The 20,616-nt window shown below is 36.5% G+C and overlaps 1 long non-coding RNA gene across 6 annotated transcripts; it reads right to left on the bottom strand.

Annotated features, from left to right (window-relative positions):
• Nucleotides 1-807: 807 nt before the first annotated feature.
• LOC121013487 (uncharacterized) lies at nucleotides 808-20,615 on the bottom strand. 6 transcript variants are annotated; one of them, XR_005782751.1, is made up of 4 exons: nucleotides 20,525-20,615; nucleotides 19,043-20,287; nucleotides 5,212-5,320; nucleotides 808-909 (listed from the first exon to the last, which is right to left on the bottom strand). It is a non-coding gene; the product is annotated as an uncharacterized LOC121013487 (long non-coding RNA). The 6 variants fall into 6 exon arrangements; XR_005782734.1 differs by having other exon boundaries at nucleotides 5,160-5,320; XR_005782739.1 differs by having other exon boundaries at nucleotides 5,160-5,323.
• Nucleotide 20,616: the final 1 nt, after the last annotated feature.

Genomic DNA, 20,616 nt, shown 5'->3' on the forward strand with positions numbered 1-20,616 from the left:
ACCTCCAACTCTTGATCTCAGCTCAGTTCATGGTCTCACAGTTCATGATATCGAGCCCCAGGTGGGGCTCTATGCTAACAGCATGGGGCCTGCTTAGGATTCTCTCCCTCTCTCTCTGCCCCTCTCCAGCTTGCATTCTCTTCCTCTCTCTCAAAATAAAAAAATAAACTGTAAAAAAATCTGGACACAGATTTTTGTATGAATTTAAATGTTCATTTCTCTAGAGGAAATATCCAGTAGGTGGATTGCTGGGTATTATGGTAAGTTTATGTTTAACTTCAGAAGAAACTGCCAAACTGTTTTCTAGAGTAGCTATATCATTTAACATTCCCACCAACAAAGAATGAGAGATACAGTTGCTCCATATCTTGGCAGTACTTGGTATCATAAATATTTTTAATGTTAGTTAGCCATTCTAACAAGTGTGTAGTGGTATGTCATTGTGGAGTTAATTTGCATTTTCCTAATGGCCAATGATGTTGGACTGTAATGCTTTACACTTACATAGTGTTTTGCATTTTTACAAATATTCAATTAATTCTCACAAGTATAGCTATGTATTTCAAGTGACAAAAGGCTGATATTATGTAAATCTGGAAAAGACAGACAGATAAATGTAATTACACCAATGCAGAATCAAAACAATTTAAAACTCAAAAGGAACTGGAGGTAATTTAGTCAAACTTCTTCATTTTACAGAGAATAGAGTCTCAGAGAGGTTAAATGATTTCTCACACGGCAGGAATCATACAAAAACCACACTTCTGTTGCTTGCATCTCTTCTATAATGTCCAGTCAAGTAGGTGACAATTTATGCTTGAATCCTTCAAGTGACTGGGAATTCACTCTTTTTTTTTTTTTTTACCCAGTTCTGTTACGAAGTGTTTCTTGACATTGGGCTGAAATGGCCTATAAACAAGTGAACAAGTCTGTAAGTGTTTTGACATTGAGCTAAAATGGCTTACTACAGCTCCTGCCAATGGATCTGGTTTCATCCTCTGAGACTTTCCTGAGGAAATGTGGTCCCTTTCCACATGACAGTACTTCACATATTTGAAGACAGCCATCATGCTCTCTAGGCTAAACATTTACATTTTCCTCTAACCATGTCTTAGATGAGCTCCTTTATCATTCTTCTTGCTTGTATTAAAACGGGTTCTAGATTTCTTACAGGGCAAAATATTGTACAAAATATTTCTAGTAACACAGCCAGAGTGTATGCATTTTCCAATTATACATATTCACTGTAAGAGATAATGAAATTTCCTTGCCTTTCAGTTAGTGTGACTATTTTAAAAATTTAAGCTGAATACTTTATTTTTAAAATTGCATTTTTTGGGGATGTGTTATATGCACATGGCACAAATTCAAAACATCCAAGATGGTTTACAGTGAGAAGTCATGATCGTTAGCCTTCTAGTTATATTATCCTTCTAATATAATAAAAAATAATATAATATAATAAATATATTGCACACATCCTATTTTTAAGACACATAATACTGATTATGATTATGACATCCCATCATATAGGCTGTACATATCTTTTAAATCATTTAATCTTAAATTTTTTGCTGATATAAATAATCTGTTATGGACTTCCTTATGTGTACTTTATGGATATATTTTAGATTATTTCTTAAAGCAGGTTCCTAGAAAAAAATAGCTACATAGTATAGCGTGACTTATATATAATAACTTTCCAGGGGTACCTGGGTGGCTCAGTCGGTTGGGCATCCAACTTCAGCTCAGGTCATGATCTCACAGTTCATAGGTTGGAGCTCTGTATCGGGTTCTGTGCTAACAGCTCAGAGCCTGGAGCCTGCTTCAGATTCTGTGTCTCATTCTCTCTCTGCCCCTCCCCCACTTGTGCTCTGTCTTTCTCTGTCTCTCAAAAATAAATAAATGTAAAAAAAAAATTAATTAAAAAAATAACTTTCAAAAAATTACCATTTCATGTTTATTCCAGTGGTATTCCATTTCACCACATCTCTGCATACATGGAATACTATTATTTATTGATTTTCTTTAAATTTGTTGTCTTGATTTGCTTGTAATTGAGAATGAATGCATTTTTTTTTCTAAAATTTTTTTTTCAACGTTTGTTTATTTTTGGGATGGAGAGAGACAGAGCATGAACGGGGGAGGGGCAGAGAGAGAGGGAGACACAGAATCGGAAACAGGCTCCAGGCTCCGAGCCATCAGCCCAGAGCCCGACGCGGGGCTCGAACTCACGGACCGCGAGATCGTGACCTGGCTGAAGTCGGACGCTTAACCGACTGCGCCACCCAGGCGCCCCTGAATGCATTTTTAAAATATGTTTTTATATCTTTATTGGCGATTTGTATTCCCCCCTTAGGGTGTTTAAGACCTTGTTACGTTTTAGAACATCAATTTGTGCGAGCTAGAATATCAGCCCATGATCATATTCTTGAAAACTATTTTCTTTCCAGTTTATTAAACTCCTAAAGGTGTTTTACACACACACTAGGGTCTGTCCATCCCGCTACTATATGTAGTTAATTTTTAAAGAATTTTTACCAAATATGAGGCTTTACAATGAACACTTATGTTGTAATACAATTTATCTCTTTATAAGTCTGTTTCAGTCAACAGATTTTAAACTGCTGCAATCCAAGGGCAATACTTTAATCATTTTTCGAAAGCCTAATATAGAGTTTTGTACAAAGTAAATGTTCCATAAATTTGTGACATCTAAATGAGGGAATAAACTTAAAAATCCCTACTAGTTTGTTAGATTCTGCATGCATGGTTACAGACTTCCCAAATTTTATAAATTCTAATCATGACTATCTAGAATCTAGCCCAGAGTCAACATTAAGCTGTTCAAAGGCTTGCAAAATATTCTACCCTTTCCAACTTTAAACTGGGTAAAAACCTGATAAATATGTGTTCTGTATCCTCTCTCAGGTCAATGAAATGCAGTGTTGACCCAGATAGGGTTTGCGATTCTATACTAAAAAACCTCTGGAGATGCTGACTGCCATCTAGAATTCAGTACCCTTCGGGTGTTAAGTCATTCCCTGAAGGTACTATCATGTAGCTCCTCCCACCCCCCTACCCCTGGCCCCAGTTACTCATAAGTATAGACAAAAAATGTCAGTAATGCCTGTTGGGCACAGATAAATATTGTCTACTGTATATTTTATTGGTGTACTAGTCTAGTAACCCTCGGAAAAAAATACAATTAGACAAATGAATTCTGATTTGTAAACCCACACTATATTTGGTTGATTACTGCTTTCTTTTACAGATATTTACAGAGCGTTTTTGTAGCAAAACCTTTTAGATTCTTCCCTAGGTCAGTGTGGTCCTGGCAGATAATTAGAGATGTGAGGAACTCTAAGTTGAATGAATAAAGTCCGGGTCAAGACAAGATTGAAGGTAATGTTTCCAAGTGATTGGATCTCCATTATTTATCACTGGAACCTCTTTACTTGTCCATAATCCTTTCTATTTATGAAAGTTTGTGACTTCCAGATAATATCAAAAAAATACTTTTTCCTAGGGAAGTTTAGACAGGATTGAGTAAAATATTGGCATAAGGACAGCTATTACTACAGTGATTACTACTGCAAGAGGTGGGGTAGTAAAAAAAACATTTGTCAATCAAACAGAAGCTCTCTCAGATGACATGAAATACTCTTTGGGGAAACGCTGAATATTGGCTTGGCTTCCTGGTTCTGTCAATGCATGGGGTAACCCTGTCAGGTCTCTGAATTTCTGACAATCTCTGTCCAAGCAGAGACTGTATGGTTAGTATTTTGCTAACTCCAGTGTGGTTCACATATTACCTCCACAGAGTCCCTCAGACTTTCTCCACCCTCCACTATCCATTTCACAACCACCTCCCCAGCCCCACCCATTCCTTCCACCCCAGCAAAACCTAATCTACTAGGGACATTACTAGATTCTGTTTAAACTCTGTGCAGTAGCTTTGTAGGGCTGCCATAAGAAACTGCCACAGACTGGTGACTTAAAACAACCGAAATTTATTATTTTATAGTTCCAAGGCCAGAAGTCTGAAGTCAAGATGTTAGCAGGGCTGTACTTCTACTGAAGGTCTAGGATAAAACCTGGTTTTTGCTTCTTCTAGCTTCTGCTGGCTGTCACCATTCCTTCACTTGTGGCCACACTACTCCAACCTTAGCCTCCGTGGTCACATGGCCACCTCTTCTCTGTGTCTTCTCCTCTGTCTGTCACATAAGGATACTTGTCATTGAACTTATGGCCGGGCAGATAATCCAGGGTGATTTACCTCCTCATCTCAAGATCTTTAACTTAGCTATGTCTGCAAAAGTCCCTTTTCCCAAAGAAGGTAACATTCACAGCTTCCACAGATGTACGACGTGGACATCTTTTTGGGTGCCACCATTCAACCTACTATATCTTGCTTAAGGATACATTTTTTTCCCCTTTGTGTTTCAAGCTGTACCTCTTGAAGCTATGAAGAAATTCAAGAGGCCTGTTCTTTTTTTTTTTTTTTTTTATCACCTTAGCTTTTAAGACTTATGTCTTCACTTTAAGCACTTCTTTGGAAAATTCAATCTATTCCTTTGTTTCAGTTGCTTTCTTTTGGGATTCCCCCTTCCCTGGGCACTAATGGGAGGGAGTATCACCAAGTCAAAAAGCAAATCATTCAGGTTTTAGATTTCTACTTCTTACCCTGAAGGCAGATATTTGTCCATGTTTCGAATAGGTGAATAATATTAATAAGTTGCTATTTATTGTCACTGCTCTAAGCCTAGCTTAGTTGTGTTTTGAATGTGTTACTTCCATTATTCAGAATAATGCTATGAAAAAGATATGGTTTTCTCCATTTTACAGAAAATGGAGGGGAAAAGGGGGAAAAGGAGACCCAGGGTCACATAACTACAAAGTGTTGAAACAGAGAATTAAACTCAGATTTGTCTGACCCCACAAACACACATAATTGTTTCTACTGTGTCCACCTATTTCTCATGTTTCCTTTGTAGAGAATGAAGCAAAATATTAGGGAGTTCTGCTTTCTGTCAGCTGTAACCTTACACCAGAAGCTGCAAGTGGGCTTTTCCCTTCCTTGATCATCTTTTGGCTCTGGATAGAATTTTAAAAAGCCCATTCTTTGTCCTTTCTTAGCATTTTTTTGCAAGTCTCACCTCATTTGGGGGCTTCAGTTTCCTTGACACTATTCTTTTGGGCCCATGTTACCTTCTTATAATTATCCTTGGTATGTGGTTGCTTTCTCCCAAGGTTTCTGTCACTTCCAATTAGCCAGGCAATTCCTCCTTGTTGGTCAGAATTAGGTTCCCCAGTTGCTCTGCTGGGACATCAAATCATGAGAAAGGCAAATCAAAAACTTGTCAGATGTTTTGCTTTTAGCTCAATGAAACTTTTAAAAGGTATCCAGTTATTTAAACTTTCTTTTTTGATTGGTGCACTGCTACAGGTATTGACAAATTAGTATACTGTAGGGCACTGAGGTATCAATAATGAATTCTTTTATAAATAATTACATGTGGCAGTACATATTTGGAACCAGTTTTAAACCTCTGAAATAAAACATTCTAAAGCAGTTCCAAGCTCCCCATATACACCTGATTATTCTAACACATTCCTGTTTCTAATCCCCTGCTCAAGTTCACCACATGGAGAAATGTACACATATATATTTTTATTTCTAATAAACTAATGCTTTGTGTATCTTATTTTTCATGTAATCCCAAACCAGAAAGTGGGAGGTGGGGTGAAGAATATGAACTTTCTGCAGTAAAATATATGTCAGGAAGTCTATGAACTAAAGTCATAACACAGAGGGCTGTGAATTTCAATGAAAAAATAGTATACCTTAAGTTTTGCTAACCTTTAAGTGAAACTTAGAATTTCTTCCAATTGTAACATAGGCAATAAACCATAGTGTTATTAGAAGCAATGGTGGCTTTTTCACCAATAAAATCACAGATATTTTCCTATCATGTTACTATAGTCAGATAGGATAGTTATAGTTGCATACTGTAGTAGAAATCTCAAGATACTATTGGTGTTTCCTATTTTTATTATTACTATTATTATTATTATTTTTGGTGTTCACTTCTTTTAAATTACAGACATTATTAGACCCTCTGCTAGGATTTGTTCTTAGGTGCATTAATAAAGAAGTACATGTACAGTACACTTTTGTTGAATATCTTGATTAGTGTATTTTTGTATAATTTATTTCATTAATGATTGTATGCATATATTATGTTTTTTTTTAATTTTTTTTAACATTTATTTATTTTTGTGACAGAGAGAGACAGAGCATGAACAGGGGAGGGGCAGAGAGAGAGGGAGACACAGAATCTGAAACAGGATCCAGGCTCCAAGCTGTCAGCACAGAGCCTGACACGGGGCTCGAACTCACAGACCGTGAGATCATGACCTGAGCCAAAGTCAGACGCTTAACTGACCGAGCCACCCAGGCACCCCATATATGATATGTTTAAAAACATGATTCTAAAAAGGCTTTATAGGCTTCACCAGACTGCCAAAGGGATCCATGGCACAAAAAAGGTTAAGAATATCTGTTATGGACTCTGGCATTGTGGTTAAGAGCATGTAGTTTGGTATCAAATTGCTTGGGTTCAAATTTTGCTGTGACTTACAGTATAAATTTTGGCTAAGTTAGATATACTTTTTTTTTTTTGCCTCAGACTCTTCATGTGTAAGATAGAGGTAATACTTACCTAAAAGTCTTGTTATAAAAATGAAGTAATATCTACAAAGCCCTTAACATGATGCCAGGCACACAGTATGTTCTTTATCTCCATATCCATCCAGATAATAAGGTTTCATTCAAATCCTATTTATATTTATCCTGTATACAGGTATTGGTTTTTTTTTTTTTTTTACTGTGTTGTCACTGGCTAAAATTTAAAATTATATTATTAAATATTGACAAGTTTCAAATGAATATTTATAAAATACATGTATGACATTAGGAAGAAGGATATAATGAGGATCCATATGCCCTCCATCCAGATTAAAGGGGAAAAAGTTGCTTTAGAAAGGATGAATATATAATTTATGATCTAAACCAGAACACATTTGAGAGTAAGAGTGCCATTAATTATAACACCAAGATAATAGGTAAACCAGGTCTGTTCTGGCTAAACCAAAATGTAAAATCAAACTATTCTTGTATGCCCCTTCCTTATCCCAATCCCTCCTTCTGCAGCTAGAAAAAAAATCACTATTTTGATTTTGTGGTTATCATTCACTTTATTTATAGATTTATGTCATGTGTTTGTACTCTTAAACAATATATTGTTTACTTTTATTGGTTCTTTAATTTATAGAAATGGAATCCTACTTTAATATTGTTTTGTGAATTGCTTTTTTGCTCAACATTGTTAGAGATTCTTCCATGTCTATGGATTTGTAATGCATTTTTTCCCACTGCTATATTCTACTGAATGAATCTACACAATGTATTTAACCATTCTATTGTTGATGGACAGGTGGACTGTTTCCAGTTTTTACTTTATAAATAATACTGTTAAGAATTTTCTTGCTCATATATCCTAGAACACCTCTCCTGGACCACAAAAGATACACATCTTCAAGTTTACTAGTTAATGCCAAATTGTTTTCCAAATTGATTATGTCAACTTATACTCCAGCCAGCAATGTATAAGTGTTCTGGGATATTGTCAGACTTAAAAATTTTTGCTTATGTGGCAGGTGTGAAATTGTATTTCCTTGTGTCTGAGCATCTCTTCAGGTTTCCTGTTCTATGAATTGCCTATTTGGGGCGGTGGGGTGTGGTGTACAGTATTATTTTTTAACTAAGTTGTGTTGGTTCTTTATACAATCTGAATAGTAATCCTTTTGTTAGTAATATGGATTGTACAGATTTTCTCCCAGTTTATGGCTTGTCTTCTGCTCTCCTTCTGATGTCTGGTTATTTGTTTTTTGTTTTTTGGCTTATTATAGAAAATGTTAAAACATATAGGAGTATGCAGAATAGGATAATAAGCTTCCTTTTACCTGTTATCCACCTTCAACTACTATCAACTCATAGCCAATCTTGCTTCATTCATACCACTGTCCACTTTCCCCATTTCTCATTATTTTGAAGCATATCCCACACATTATATCATTATATCTCTAAATATTGTATCTCTAAATATGTATCTCTAAAAGATAAAATGTATTTAAAAATACTACTAGAACATACCAAATTCTTTTTAATTCCATAATATCATAAAATATTCAGTAAGCATTCAAATTTCTAATTACCACAAAAATTTTTTTAAGTTTGTTTGAATCATGATCCAGGCAAAGTTCTGTGGTAGGTAGACTCCAAAATAACATGCAATGACTCCCATTCCCTGGTGTGCACACCCTTGCATAATTCCCTCTCACACTGTATCTTGGTTTTATGTGGGAACAACCTGTTGGTCACATATCTGTATGATGGTATGTCACTTTTGAGGCTGGCTCAAAAGAGACATAAAAGCCATGGTAGTCTCTGCCTCTCTGTCTTGAATTACTTGCTTTAGGGGAAACCAGACAGCTCTTTGGTGTAGTGAGGCACAAGCAATAAGCAAAAGAACTGAGGCAATTTGTCAAAAGCCACAAGAGTAAGCCATCTTGGAAGTGAATTCTCTAGCACCAGGTAAACCATCAGATGATTGTAGCCCCTGCTGACAGCTTGATTGCTGCTTCACAAGACACCCTGAGCTAGAACCATTCTGCTAAGTTGCTTCTGGATTTCTGACCCTCAGATGCTGCATGAGATAAGAAATATTTGTTGCTTTAATTATTATGTTTTGAGGTAGTTTTTTTTATGAAGGAATGAAAATTAATAAAGATTTTTGTACCTGGAAATGAGGTACTGACATAACAAATACCTAAAACAGGAGAGTGACGTTGGAAGCGGTGGTGGGCAGGACGTGGAAGAACTTGGAGGAGAGTGTTAGTGAAAGTTTGAAAAGTCTCGAAGAAATTTATTTACAGATGCTTGGTAACTTTGAGGAGGTGGCAGATGAGGTCTTAACAGATTAGAAAAGTCTTATTAAAATTGGAGTAGAGTGGCAGAAAGTTTAGCAAGTTTGCCAGCTACAGTTATATGCAAAGTAAAAAATATGCCTAATGAACTGGAGATTTCCAGCCAGAATGTTAAAGATGTCACCTGGTTTCCTTTTGTTTACTGTAAAATGAGAGACAGGGGAGGTAAGTTAGAGGAAGGACAGAACTTACAGATTTGAGGATTCTCAGCCTCTCCAGGTGATGAGTGATGTTAAAAGTAGAAAATGGCTGTGAACAAAGAACAATTCCAGGGACTAACAGGAAAATATGAAGTTGAGGGTGTAGAGGGTAGAGCCCTTTAGATGTCAGAAAGATATTAATGTGGTACCTCAGAGTAATTTCATACAGACCCAAAGGATGTGCCTCACAGAACTTCTCAAATCAAATTACAGGGCTTCTAAGTTTAAGGGTGTGGTATATCAAAAAGCCAAGGTAGAGAAGGGTTTATATAGAGTTATGGGTGTCACTTTGTCTAATGGCATGAACTCAACTAAAATTCACAGGATGCCCACAGAGTTTATAGGAGAATTATTAGCAAAATATACTTTTATAAAGAGACTTAAAAAAATATCTATTTATTTTGAGCGGGGAGGGGCAGAGAGAGAGAGACAGAGACAGAGACAGAGAGTCCTAAGCAGGCTCCATGCTGTCAGCCAGGGACCTGAATGCAGGGCTTGAACTCATAAGCCGAAAGATCATGACCTGAACCTAAATCAAGAGTCAGAGGCTTAACCAACTGAGCTCCCCAGGCATCCCTACAAGAGACTTTTCAGGGGGAATTATATTACCAGGCTATTTGCCAGCCTGGACTGAAAGGAAGAGAATACCAAATGAAAAGAGGTTTTTGGACATCCAACTTTTTACAGGCAGAAAGCAAGCAGACAACTACTATAGAGCTAGAAACATGGGAAAGGAAGGATAACTTTGCAAGTGGATCCAAGAGATCAGAAGGCAGAGTGAAGATCCACAGAAAAATTACTCTCAGGCTGTGAATCTTAATCAAGAAACTGCCAACCTGTTCCCAGGTGGATTTTAGGATTTCTGTCAACCTGTATGCTCATTTCCCCCCCTTTTAAATACACACATCTATAATGGTTATCCTATCTATTTTACATTAGGTTGTGGAGGCAGACACTGTATGTGTCTCTAGTTTACAGGTCCTCAGATCAAGAGGAACTCCATTTAAGGAGTTGTGCTTGAGGAAGTATACCTGAAAAGCCTCATCCACACCTGAACTTGATTTATATTTCTAAGATTTGAGCGAATGCTGTAAAAGGATGAAAGTTTTCAGGAGTTTTGGGAGAGGATGAGTGTATTTTGAATATTGGAAGAATGAATCTTTGGAGCCCAAATTATGTTAGTTCCCTCCAACACTGCAGCAGGGATCATCACCTATAGAATACAGGAGAAATAACGATATATCATTTGGATTTGGATCACATGCTCTGGGAAAAGCCAGGTGCCATGTTGTGAGGACACTCAGGCAGCCCTGTGAGTGAGCCATCTTGGAAGTGAGTCTTCTATCACCAGTCAAGTCTTCAGAAGATGACAGTTCGTGGGTGTCTGGGGGGCTCAGTCAGTTAACCATCCAACTTCAGCTCAGGTCATGCAAGTCCCACAATGAGCTCCACACTGACAGTTTGGAGCCTGTTTGGGATTCTCGGTCTCTCCCTCTCTCTCTGCCCCTCCCCTTCTTGTGCTCTCTCTCCCTCTCTCTTACACAATGAATAAATAAAAACTTTAAATAAAAGGAACCTCAAAATGGCAATTTTCTAATTCTATCATTTTTCATTCATTAATATATGTATATAGAGAAACTTTACCTCACTTACTATTTGGTTACCTGTGGTACAATCCACATAGAAAAGGCAGGACAGATCCTTGATTAATTTTATACACACGCTTTTTCTTTTTTTTTTAACTGGTTTTCAGAACAATGAATTGATTTGAGAGCATCCTCCAATGTTGACGAAGTGAATGTTTTTGTTAGTTTAGCTATCATCATGAACTTGTGAATTTAAAGACATTTGATAATTTGCTGTTCCAATCGATTGCATTTGATATGTTCCAACCTGTGCTCAGGGGCATTTCAGAATTTCTGTAATCCTATGTGTCCTTATTGACAGTCAAATTGTCCATCTTTGGCCAGTGGGATGCTTTTTAGTATCTCCTGAATCCATTTGACATGATTCTAGGAGAGCTTACTTGCTATCTTGCAAAACAAAATATTCCAGGCTCATCTTCTACATTTCCTGTGCCTAACTAAAATCACCTGCTACTCCAAGAGCTTATAGTGTCTTTTAAACAGAGGTGTTTTTTTTTTTTAATGCATTTGAATATAACTTTTTTCTTTATTGAGTATGCATTTCCCTACCATAAGATCATAAAGATAATCTTGCTATCTTATCTTCTGAAGGTTTAATGGTTTACCTTTCACATTTAAATTTTAATTCACCTTGAACTGATTTTTCTGTTTGGTGTTAAATAAGGAGTTCCAATTTCATTTTCCTCCATATAGATATCCAGCACCATTCAATGAATTGATCTTGCTTTTCCTGCTGGCCCACAATGCCATCTATCTTAAATCCAGATTCCTTATAAGAGTGCATGTATTTCTAGACTTGTGTTCCAATATAAATCATTATTTCCATCCCTAAGAAAGTATCACACTGTCCTATTACTATAACTTTAACAGATTTATTGAGATATAATTCACATACCATACAATTCACACATTTAAAGTAGAAGATGGGATGCTTTTTAGGATATTCACAGATGTGTGCAACTATCACCATAGTCAATTTTAGAACATTTTCATTACCTCAAAAAGAAACCCCATTTCCTTTAGCTCTTACTACCTTGTGCTCCCATCTCCCTAAACCTCACCATGCCTAAGCAACTACTAATCTACTGTCTCTATAGATTTCCTATTGCAGAATGTAATATGAATAGAATCATATAATGTGGTCTCTTGTGACTGGCTTCTTTCACTTAACATATTTGCAATGTTCATCCTTGTTATAGCAGGTATCACTACTTCATTTCTTCTTTATAGCCAAATAATATTCCGCTGTGTGGATATACCACATTTTGTTTATCCTTTGGTCAGCTGATAGACATTTGTGTTGTTTCTACCTTTTGGCTTTTATGAACACCTAATTGGTATAATCTTACAATTCTTTCTGTCCGACAAGTTAACTCTCTCCATCTTAAATCTTTCGCTCCTGGAGTATCTTGAAATTCATGATCCCTTGCTCTTTCACAGAAACTTCAGAATTAGCTTGTCAAGTTTCTGGAAAAACTAAGCTGGGATTTTTATTGCAATTGCTTTCTTTGCAGGGGAGATTTGCCATCTTAACTCTAGGCTCTAAATACTTGAATGTAATTTTTTTCTTATCAGACATTCTTTAATGTCTTTCAGTAATCTTTTGTGATTTTTTTCTCTTAAAGGAAAAATAATCTTAATTTACTCCTATATAACTTGTATTTTCAAAATGATATGGTAAATGGTATTTTTAAAAATAATTTCTAACAGTTTATATCTGCTAGATAGGAATGCAGTTCACTTTTGTATATTAATATTATATACAGAATCATTGTAAAACTCTTAAAATTTATCTGTAAATTGTTTCTTCAATCTTTTATTTTTTATTTGTTTTAACTGTCATACAATGCTAGCTGGGATCTCTAATATGGTACTTATTCCTGACTCTAAGGGACTGTTTAAAAATTTTCACTGTTAACTATATATGTTGTAGGTTTTATTGACTTAAGGAAGTTCTGGGGTGCCTGAGTGGCTCAGTTGGTTAAGTGTCTGACTTCATCTCAGGTCATGATCTCATGGCTCATGAGTTCGAGCCCCACATTGGGCTCTAGGCTCTGTGCTGACAGCTCAGAGCCTGAAGTCTTCTTTGGATTCTAAAAAATTAAAAAATTCTGCAAAACTCCAATTTGGCAAAAGGTTTTATCCATGTCTGTGTTAATTTTTTCAAAGGCTTTTTCTGGGCAACATGTTTTCTTTTTTGAAAAATTTCTACTGATTCAATCTCTTACATAGTAATCAGAGCATTCATATTTTCTATTTCTTCTTGAATAACTTTTGAGAAGTTACATTTTTCTAGAAAATGTCTACTTCACTTATATTTTCCCACTTGTTATAATAAAATTGTTCATGATATCTCCTCAATCTCTATAGCATAATGTCCTCATTTTTGTTTCTAATATTCTTTGTGTCTGCTTTCTTTCTTAGGTAATCTTGTCAAAGATTTGTCAATATTATTATTAAAAGGTGAAACTTCTGACTTTGTTGCCTCTCTATATTATTTGCTTTTTGTTTAATTCATTAATTTTATTTCCATTATTCTTTCCCTAATCTCTCAGGTTTAGGACAGATTATTAGATCTCTAATTTTCAGTTTTACTTTAATATTTAAAATTACCAATTTTCCAGCAAAGGAAACAACCAACAAAACTAAAAGGCAACCAACGGAATGGGAAAAGATATTTGCAAATGACATATCGGACAAAGGGCTAGTATCCAAAATCTATAAAGAGCTCACCAAACTCCACACCCGAAAAGCAAATAACCCAGTGAAGAAATGGGCAGAAAACATGAATAGACACTTCTCTAAAGAAGACATCCGGATGGCCAACAGGCACATGAAAAGATGTTCAGCGTCGCTCCTTATCAGGGAAATACAAATCAAAACCACACTCAGGTATCACCTCATGCCAGTCCGAGTGGCCAAAATGAACAAATCAGGAGACTATAGATGCTGGAGAGGATGTGGAGAAACGGGAACCCTCTTGCACTGTTGGTGGGAATGCAAATTGGTGCAGCCGCTCTGGAAAGCAGTGTGGAGGTTCCTCAGAAAATTAAAAATAGACCTACCCTATGACCCAGCAATAGCACTGCTAGGAATTTATCCAAGGGACACAGGAGTACTGATGCATAGGGGCACTTGTACCCCAATGTTCATAGCAGCACTCTCAACAATAGCCAAATGATGGAAAGAGCCTAAATGTCCATCAACTGATGAATGGATAAAGAAATTGTGGTTTATATACACAATGGAATACTACGTGGCAATGAGAAAAAATGAAATATGGCCTTTTGTAGCAACGTGGATGGAACTGGAGAGTGTGATGCTAAGTGAAATAAGCCATACAGAGAAAGACAGATACCATATGGTTTCACTCTTATGTGGATCCTGAGAAACTTAACAGGAACCCATGGGGGAGGGGAAGAAAAAAAAAAAAGAGGTTAGAGTGGGAGAGAGCCAAAGCATAAGAGACTGTTGAGAACTGAGAACAAACTAAGGGTTGATGGGGGGGTGGGAGGGAGGAGAGGGTGGGTGATGGGTATTGAGGAGGGCACCTTTTGGGATGAGGACTGGGTGTTGTATGGAAACCAATTTGACAATAAATTTCATATATAAATAAAAAAAATAAAATTACCAATTTCCTTGTAAGTACTGTTTTAGCTGCATTCTTTAAGTGTTGATTATGCAGTATTCCTGTCATTGTTCAGTTCTGAATATGTATTTTCTATTTTACATTTCATTTTCTATTGTTTGTTCTTTATTTGAATGATTCATCTTACATGGAAATGAATTTATTTTCCAAATATGTTTCCTAAATTTCTATTAATTTCTATAAAATTAATTATACTGATTAGAAACTGTTATCTAATAATACCAATTCTTTGAAAATTTAAAAGACTTTTTATGATTACATTTTGTAAATTGTTCATGTGTACTTAAAGTATTTTTTATTTCTATTTTTCTGCAATGATGGACTTGGTAATTTAGAATAGCCCTTCTTGTGAAAATAACTAGAAAAGCTGGACAAAATAGAAAACAAACACCTGAAGTCATTAGAGAACTAATGGAAAAATCCAGTGGAAAATTCAGAAGAAAAAAAGAGTTGTTGAATCAAGCATTAATGACAGCTTTTCCCCTGGGATATCTGCTGATCCCAGAGAAGATGGCTAAGAAGCTCGAACAGAACTTCTGACTAAATTATGGAGTTAAGAAGACAAAAATTGGAGTTCATGGCCTGCTCTGGTAAACTCTACAGGCTTCAAGTTGAGACATCAAAGGTCTATACCCTGGGGAAAAGTATGAACTAGAAGGAGATATGCTCAGAGTCCAATCATCTCAATCACTGACTCAAGTGATTTTAGCTTACTAGTGCTCAAAACCCCTGCCAGGAGACATAAATCCTTTCTGCAAAAAATATCATTTCAGGGCTAAAAGTATAATTTCTTCACACAGTAGTTCTGGTATTCAATCCAAAAGTAACAACATAACTTAACAAAATATTATAAATAAAAATAAGCACAAATAAAAAAATAGCATAAGTAATATAAAATAAAAAAAAATGTAAGAGATGGGCGCCTGGCTGGCTCAATTGGAAGAGCATGAGACTCTTGTTCTTGGGTTATGAGTTCAAGCCCCAGGTTAGATGTACAGATTACTTAAGTAAATAAATAGTTAAACTTAAAAAAAAAATGTAAGAGACCTATAGGTAAATTAGATAAATTTGGTAAAAAAACCACAAGAAAAAACAAAGGAGCTTCAGATAATAGCAGACCCCAAAATTACTAGACACAGGTTTTAAAATGATTTATGCTTAATGTGTTTGAGAAAATAAAAGATCCGATTGAGGTAGATAACTAGACAGATAACTAGAAACCATAAAACAGAAAGAAACAGAAATGACCAAAATGACAACCAAAAAAGTAACAACTGAAATAAATGCTTCAACAGGTATGTTTGACAGGAGATTAGAGACTTCAAAAGAAAACCATGAACTCAAAGAAAGGTAAGAATTATCTAGAATGAACCATCAGAGACAAATGAATGGATACATAAAGGATAATATAAAATGATCTATTATACATTTGTGTGCCAGAAGGAGAGAAGGGGGACAGGATGGGGGAGAAGCAGTATCTGATAAAAGCTGAGAATTTTCTGAAAGAGAATAAGAACATCATATCCCAGATTCGAGAAGCATTACAAACTTCAAAAAGAAAACCAACAAAACCCAAAACATTTAGTTACATCGTAATCAAACTGCTTCAAATTTAAGACAAACATCTTAAAAGCAGCCAGAGAAAAAAGATTACTTTTAAAGGGACAAAAATAAAACTGACATTATTTTTCAAAAAAAATTATGGGAGCCAAAAGCAATGGAATATATCTTCAAAATGATAAAATAGCTGTTAATTCAGTGAAAATATTTTTTGAAAATGAAGGTGAAGTAAATGGTTTAAGGATACAAAAATTGAATTTATCACCAGCAGACATTTACAAAAGGAAATACTAAAGCATGTTCTTCAGGAATAAGAAATATGATCCCAGACAGAAGCTCAGAAATTCAAGGAGTCATAAAGCACATAGACAAAGTAAATGTTTGAGTAAATATAAATGCACAGTAACTGTATAAAAATGTTGTCTTGAGGAATTTAGGACATTAAGTATACACAATGTATATAACATGAAGTGGGGTGGTAAGTAAAGCTGATGTGTTCTCAGGTCCTTGTATCATCCAGGAAGAGGTATAATACAACCTAATAAAAGAATATATAGCTCTCAAGTTCATGGGGCAGGAGAAACAGAATAATTAAAAAATAATCATAAAGAATGCAAAAAAAGGCAAAACCAACATAGGACAAATAAAGAACAAATAATATCATAATAGATTTAAATCAAGCATATTAGTAACTATGTTACACATAAATGGATTAAACACTTCAATTAACAAAATATTATCAAAATAGATTTAAAAAATCTATTCTTTCATACCACTCCTCAGAGTAAAATGCCTTTCCCATCATACTCAGAATAAAATCCAAACCCTTTCCTGGCTTTCAATGCTAATACAATTTAACCCTTTTATACCCCCAAACTTATTCTTTTCTTAGTCACTATACTCCAAAAAGGTAGGCTTCTTTGATTCCTGAAACATTCCAAATTAGTTCCTGCCTTAAGGTTTGCCATTATTGCCCTAGCTGCAAGCATGGTTTCCTCAATTTTTGCAAAAGTGGATATTCCCGTCAAATAGGAGCTTAAGTGGCATTTTCTTAGAAGCTTTCCTTCCTCACGTGATCTGAAATAGTCATCTATTTTAATTTCCTGACTACCACTGTTAACTATCTTATATTCTTATTTATGGTCAATTATCACTAAAATGTAAATTCTTTCATAGTAGGGACTATGAGAGAGAGAAAGAGAGTATGAGTGGGGCAAGGGCAGAGAGAGAGGGAGACACAAAATCTGAAGCAGACTCCAGGCTCTGAACTGTCAGCACACAGCCCAACTCAGGGCTCGAACTCATGAAACACGAGATCACGACCTAAGCCGAAGTCAGATGCTTAACTGACTGAGCCACCCAGGTGCCCTGCAGTATACTTCTGAAGAGCATGTTGTTTTGTTTTTCCCAAATGAGGAAGATGAGAATTATATGGAGGTTACAAAGCATACTTTTGAGAAAGAAATAAGCCCCTTTCATCCATTCTTAAATAAAAGAAAATAAAATTTTAAAAATTACCCCCTTACAGAAAGGTTTTAAGGGTAATTCCAGGAATGGTGATTGATATACTTTGGTTACTTTTTTACTCTTGTTCTATGTTTAGGATTTTCTTTTTCACATCAAAGCAATCTTACTGGTCATAATTTTGCAGCCTGCTTTTAACTTGGAAAAGAAACACTTCCCATTAGAAAGACTAGTCTAGGGGACCCTGGGTGGCTCAGTTGGTTAAGCCTCTGACTTTGGCTCACATCATGATCTCCCAGTTTGTGAGGTAGAGCCCTGCGTTGGGCTCTATGCTGACAGCTCAGTGCCTGGCGCCTGCTTCAGATTCTGTGTCTGGCTCTGCCCCTCCCCCACACACACTCTCTTTCTCTAAAAAAAAAAAAAAAAAAAAAAAAAAGATGAAATAAACATTAGAAAGACTAATCTACTTTTAAAAAATAGCTATATTTCACTAAGCATACATGATAGCATTTGACTCATCTCTAATTGCTAACTACTGTTTCTAATTTTTTATCATTATAAGTATTGCTACCACGAATACTTTTGTTCATAAAACATTTTAAGAGTAATGTAACTAAAGTGATTTTTGTCCACAACATTCATTTAAATGGTATTTCTTAAGGGGAAGGAGGTGGTCAACACAAAAAGGTCTCAGCTTTCTAGGTATTTATGTCTAATTAGGAAAACAATATACTATAGTAATTTGGGGGGAAATTACAAAGGCACCTTGTAATAAAGGACATAATAATCCTATTTATTAAAGCAAAGAAAAAGCAATTTTAATTTCTCAGAAGAGGAGCTAATCAGAAAAACATTTTGTGAACAATATGGAGCTGGTCTTTGAAACAGTGGTAGGTCTTAATGGTTGAAAATGTTCCAGGTCATTGTGGGTGTTGAAGGAGGAAGTAACTTTTCTGCTGTTCTTAAGTTATTTGAGAACAGTTCTCACTCAGGACATTGCAACTTTTAATAAAACAAACAAACAAATAAGCCTTAACAATAAGCAACCAAGACTTGGATCAAAGATTAGACTAATTCCCTTGCCAAGAGTACTGAATTTCTTCCTAATCTCCCTTATCCACGTCTTTTATTTCCTTTCATAATTTTCCCCTTTCTTTTTATCTGTCAAAGACTCTCATCTATTTTAAAGAATGGAAATAGGTAAATCCCTCTACTTCAACACATGTAACCAATACAAAACACTGTAAGTATTTGTGGGATAAAAAAGACAGGGAGATGCTGCCTTTAAACATATATGGTATGCATTTTAATCTTTAGAAAACATTACGTATAACAGATTTTTCACACTGTAAAAGAAATTAGAATATTAAAGGATATTAATCAAGGGTTATTTATCAAATTGTCAAATACCAAATAAGGAACATAGAACTCCATGATCTATTAAAAATGATAAGCAGATAACGAATACTGACTGTGATTTCCTCTCGTGGTTTTACTCTGGCAGGAATAGATTCCATCCTGATAATAATTCCAGTCTTACTGTCACATAGGAGGAGATGCTCTGTGAACCTCAATGAGGCTGCCAGGTTTAGGACGGATGTAAGAACCAAAGTGTCAGAAATGAAAGAGTAAGACTTCACAGGATGTGTTGTTACTGACAGACTGATAGCCAGTTTCCTTCTCCACCTTTTCTTCCTCAAGGATAGCAGCTGCTTCCCACAGATACACAAGCAGAACGACTCCAATCCTTCTCTACCACACTTATCATCTGCAGATGCCCTGGGGCTTGTCTATTTACAACCTTGTCCCTATAGAGCAGAGGTGGAACCCTCAGGGAAGTTCTGGATCCGTTAGCAGCCGGTCTGTTTCACAAACTATTTCTCAGCCCCACCCCACCTCCAGCTACTTCCAATGTTGGTGCTTACAATTCCTGTATCTTTATCACATTATTCATCCCCCTTCCACCCCCACCAAAAAAAGAAAATTTAAAGTGAAAACAACTCATACACTCTGTCTCTAGTGTCTCTAGGCCCCTTTTTCATATAAAGCATGCTTCTTTGGGGTGGCTCAGAAGTGGTTCCCATGGTCTTTCGACCATTTATAGCTTGGGTATCATGCTCTCCAGGTACATGTATAGCCACTCCTGCCTGCCCAACCTTCTTAAATTTTTCCTAGTTTACCTCCCAAGACCAGCTTTATAACAAAACTAGATACTGGCAAAAAGAGATCCTGTAAGTGAAATTGTAGATACAGTCACGTCTTAAACAAGGATCCCAAGTTGTGAGATTAATTTCTGGGTTAAAGGTGCTCTGTATATCCACTTCAAGCCTGCCTCCAGTACCGTGGCTTACAGCCAAATAAAAAAAAAAGCACAGAGTTGCTGGGTACAGATTTTGGAAAAAAAAAAACCACAAATTAAGAGGTACACGGGAGTTTCACTTTTTCCCCAGCTGATGATATATATTTTTTAAAATAAAAGGAAACCGTCCACATTGGAATGTATTAAATAGGCAGAATTCTCCTCCTGGTTTCTCTGCTCTTGGTAGATGTTCTTCTGGCTTCAACTGGTATATATGAATAGTGAAGAAACATCTGAGGATCAAATTCCACTGCCCCGCGGAAGAGGAGCGCTGCAGGACGCACTAAAGCAGGTAGAAGAGATGACGGAGGGACAAACAGGTCTGTGGAGATCCGGAAAGTCTCCAGGAAGGGGCAGCCTGGAAAAGGAGAAGGTAAAAGAAAGCGCGTGGCCGAGTTCAGGCAATTACTGTTGTCTCAGCACGACCACGGCCTGTGATTTTTCTCTCTCACTAAATCCTCTGGGGTCAGTCCCCACCCGGTTCATCAACCTGCGCCTCCATCGCCTCCCCGGGCGAGGATGCGCTCCGGCCCAAACCACCCAACGTACCTCCGAAGCTCACGGTAGCAGCAACACCCCCCGCCCGCCCACCTACCTGTGCTGCGCCTGCGCCTCCCCCCCGCGCACTCTCAAGGTCAGCACCGCCCCCAGCCTCTAACCTAGCACCCACGGAAGTGGCATTAGAGG

Source organism: Herpailurus yagouaroundi, unplaced genomic scaffold, assembly GCF_014898765.1.
Source record: "Herpailurus yagouaroundi ecotype Mexico unplaced genomic scaffold, PumYag 29, whole genome shotgun sequence".
Taxonomy (NCBI): Eukaryota; Metazoa; Chordata; class Mammalia; order Carnivora; family Felidae; genus Herpailurus; species Herpailurus yagouaroundi.